The sequence below is a fragment of the Chenopodium album genome, chromosome 24 (assembly GCF_948465745.1).
Source record: "Chenopodium album chromosome 24, dcCheAlbu1.1, whole genome shotgun sequence".
NCBI lineage: Eukaryota > Viridiplantae > Streptophyta > Magnoliopsida > Caryophyllales > Amaranthaceae > Chenopodium > Chenopodium album.
This window is the reverse complement of record NC_137857.1, coordinates 1,494,310-1,498,912: the sequence shown is the minus strand read 5'-3', so window position 1 is coordinate 1,498,912 and position 4,603 is coordinate 1,494,310. Positions and strand designations below refer to the sequence as shown.

Below are 4,603 nucleotides of genomic sequence, written 5' to 3'. Positions count from 1 at the left end.
TCATGTAGCATTATTTTCTTGGTTTTTAAACTCTTACAACTTTACAAGTACAAGTGTATATTTATAAGTACACATAATTTATACGAAGTACTTCATATTGTAGTTGAAGTGTGGTATATACTGCAGCTAGCTAGTACGTCTATTTGGTCATATTTTTTTCTTGATTAATCGGCTAATATTCCCTATCGGTATATATCCAAAAATGGTGAGTCGAATGAAATGTGGTAAAAATGGTTTTATGTCATACATGAGAAAGTAAATCTTAACATTTTTGTTTTTGAGGAATAAGTAAATCTTAACATAACATTTAGAAAACAATATAATATAATTCAGATATTTCTCATGTACATGTACATACAATTATATATTATTGGTACAATAATACAAGTTATGGAGATCTTTATCTTTAAAATAGTTTAAAAAGATATCAAAAATATTTTATAACTAGTTTTATGACTTATGCATGGTAAAACAAAAAAAAAATCAGATCGAGATCAGATGAAGTTTGAAAGAGAACAACAAGAAGAATAACTATTAATGATCTTCATTACTCATTTGTAGAAATAAATATTTTTTTCACACTTAAAATAACAAATATATCCTTACTTTAGTTGTTACTATAATAAGTGTTTGCAATCACATATATGAGTAAGTTTGCCCTTCTCATTCTTCCTTTTTTTCAAAAATTAAGATTGTATCTATGTTGCAATATTAAATTAATGGGGGAGTATGAGAATTCAAATCATCACCTAAATTTATTGTTAATTTTTATTTCTGATTTTTAGTATTTTTAAAAAGCTAAAAAAGCAAATGATGTAGATGAGATTTGATTCCAGGTTTTAAATATCACCCTCAAAATTATATCCAACTAATTTAGTTGATCATTCACAATTTAAATGATTTTTTTTTAGTGATTTACAATGCCGCTATTTTGAATTTTCAGAGTGTTTTTTAATATCACTTTATATAATAGAATCACTGGAGATACGCCATAAATGTGAGATATCTTTGCACTCTTGTTAAACCATTGTAAATAATATCAAAATCTCAATGGATTATGTTCACAATGCCTAGATATCTTAACACTCTTGTAAAACCACTAACCACTATAAACACTTTGAAATCTCAACAGATTGCGTTGACAATGTCTAAAAAGTTACTTACTCCATAACTTTTATGAGCGTGTTCAGTAAGGATGTCTTTTTGGTTTGAAATTGATTCAATTAAAGCATTATTGTTATTAAGTGTTTAATTATTTGAATATTTGGATAACAATTACCATTACCTACATGTAACTGTTACCACTATTTGTTACATGCCTAAAACTTAAGGTAACAATAATTACCCTTAGTTATTAATTTGTTTCCTTTACTCTTTTGTCAATATTTGTATCAAACATAAAACATCCTTCATTCTTTACCTTCGGAATCTTTTTTTTGAGAGAAAAAGGGTCACAATATAAAGATTAAAAAGTGATAATAAGGAAATTCCATAATTAGTTAGACATAATAAAGTTTTCATTATTTTTTTTCATAATCATTAGAGTATCACATAATTAAACTCAATATTTATTACTTTTCACATTTAATTTAGGAATGAATCATTATATATTTTAAATACAATTCCCAATTTTACAAGTTTATTTTTATAGGAATATTACAAGTAGATAATAAATGTAAATGATTGATCCGTAATTTTTTTTCTTTTTAAAAATTATTCATGGGTAACTGAAGAAATGCAGAATCCACAGAGCTAGGCAGAACAGAGAGCACACTCTGAGTCTCTAGGAAATTGGGCTAACTGATCTCCCATCTATTTCATAAACAATATTTTATTTACTTAATCAAAAAAATTACTCTTTTTAACCTCATACAAAATATTTAAAATCTCTACCCCATTTCTTCATCATAATAACATAAAGTAGCACTTCACTTCCTCTTTCAAAAAAAAAAAAAAAAAAAAAAAAAAAAAAAAAAAAAAATCTACCCAAAAAAAAAGGGAACAAAATCCATTAAATAAAGGAATTTATAAAAATAATTTAAGAAGTAGTAATTAATACTATTAAAAAAAATGTACCCAACTTTCTTTTTTCCTTCTATTAATACTCAATCAACATCTTGGTGTCACCCTCACAACTTGAAATCTTAGTTTTGACAAACACAAATTCTCCTTCAGAGTGCTGTCTAAGGCAGTATCTCTCTCTTTTTTTCTCTTCATTCTTCAATTTATCCAAACAAATCAAAAAACAATGTGTAATCCACCTAAAAATAACCAAATTGTTACTATTTCAAAAACACCACCACAACATAATCATCCTCCTCAACACTCCAACATATACTTGGATCTCTTATCGTTAACCAGTAACAAGGATGACGATAACGATAACCATAACGACGATGAAAGGTTCACCCGCATTGGAGTTGTAGAGGTCGGAGATGTTGTTAGTGCGGATTCTGTTTCCGTTTCTAGTTTTCATCACAACAACAACCCATCATTGTTGTTTCCTACCGTATCCGACGTATTAAAAGAGAGTAGTTCACTCTTTTACTTGGCATTCCCAATATTGTTAACCAACCTCATCCTTTACTCCAGGTCTATGCTGTCAATGGTTTTCTTAGGTAGAATCGGAGATGCCGAGTTGGCGGCCGGTTCTCTAGCCATTGCCTTTGCGAATATCACCGGTTATTCGGTGTATTCGGGGTTGGCTTTGGGGATGGAGCCTTTGTGTTCGCAAGCATTTGGTGCTTGTAGGCCGAAGCTCCTTTCGCTTACGCTTCAACGGTGTGTGATATTCTTGCTGGTTTGCAGTTTGCCAATTTCAATATTTTGGGTAAATATGTCAAGTATTTTGGGGTATCTTCACCAAGACCCAAATATTGGTAAATTGGCTCATATTTATATCACATTTTGTCTCCCTGACCTTTTTACTTATTCCTTTCACCATCCAATCAAGATTTACCTTCGTGCGCAAGGTATTACTCACCCTGTCACTTATGCATCCCTAGTCGGGGCCATCCTTCACTTTCCCATCATGTTTTTTCTTGTTGTTCACCTCAACCTCGGGATTGCCGGAGTTGCTGTTAGCAACTCCGTGTCCAACCTCGTATCACTAGGGGCCCTAGTGATGCAGGTTTGGCTCGGCAGGCTTCACACTCCTACGTGGAGCCCGCCCAGCCGCGAGTGTTTCAGGGACTGGTGGCCCCTGGTCCGCCTAGCGGGCCCCAGCTGTGTCTCCGTCTGCCTGGAGTGGTGGTGGTACGAGGTCATGATCGTGCTCTGTGGCCTCCTCCCGAACCCCAAGGCATCAGTGGCCTCGATGGGGGTGCTGATCCAGACCACAGGGTTGATCTACAACTTCCCGGCCTCGCTCAGCAACGCGGTATCCACCCGTGTCGGGAACGAACTCGGAGCGGGCCGGCCCAAACAGGCCAAGCTATCGGGCTTCATCGGAATCTCCTGGGCCGCAATAATGGGTCTTACAGCTATGATCTTTGCTTATGGGGCAAGGAATGTATGGGCTAGGATGTTTACCGGAGACGCCGAGATCCTAGCCTTGACCGCAGCGGCGTTGCCAATATTGGGGCTTTGCGAGCTCGGAAACTGCCCACAAACGATAGCATGTGGGGTGGTAAGGGGGAGTGCCCGGCCAACAACAGCTGCAAATGTGAACTTAGGGGGCTTCTATATGGTGGGGACACCAGTAGCGGTTGGGTTAGCTTTCTATCTTGGAGTTGGCTTTTGTGGGCTCTGGATTGGGCTTTTGTCGGCCCAGATATGCTGTGCTGGGCTGTTATTGTATGTTGTTGGGACCACTGATTGGGATTATCAAGCACAACGGGCCCAGTTGCTCACTCAAACTGGTGGGCCTGCTGGCCCTTCTTTAGAATTAACATCAACCGTTGATGAACCTCATCGGATGGAGGAAAATGATCCAACTGCAGGTGAATCTCAGCCGTTGATTTCTATCTCGGTGACGTAGTCATAAAGTGCTATTTAATCGGTGATGAAAAACAACCTATAAAAAATAATAATAAAATTGGACTTTCTTTCATATACTTCGTAGAAATTTTGAATTTTAATTTTTTTTTCTTTTTTTGAGCCAGTCAATTTTAGATCGGTAAAGTAAAGATTAGATATTTTATTTTTACTTACTTTACATACTAGTTGGGAGAGATTGGCTTTTAGAGTTAAGTGTAAAGAGAAAATAAGACAATTTTTGTTGTCTAATTATCTCTTTTTTTCGCTTTTTTTACTATCTCTCCATTAATTTTAGTAAGGATTGTAATTAAGATTTTAAACATAATTTGCAATATTACCTAATTACATGTACATTTTTAGCGTATATTTATTTATTTACTTTATTTGTTGAATTTGGTTATACACTTATACTATATATATAGCTACGTTTTTTATTTTAAACGGGCACATTTGTGCATGATTTTGACTCATAATCACCTATCTTAAATGGAAGAGTCTATATATCCCATTTTAAACCTCCATAATCCCCTCTATTAGTTACAATATAAATTATTGTATATTTATAAGAAATGACAAATGCCAAGAATGAAGGGCATTATCAGATTTATAGAAATGACATGTGTCA

The 4,603-nt window shown here is 34.6% G+C and overlaps 1 pseudogene; it reads left to right on the top strand.

Annotated features, from left to right (window-relative positions):
* The first annotated feature begins 2,248 nt into the window (after nucleotides 1–2,248).
* On the top strand, nucleotides 2,249–4,372 carry LOC145612696 (protein DETOXIFICATION 52 pseudogene; annotated as a pseudogene).
* The last annotated feature ends 231 nt before the right edge of the window (nucleotides 4,373–4,603 follow it).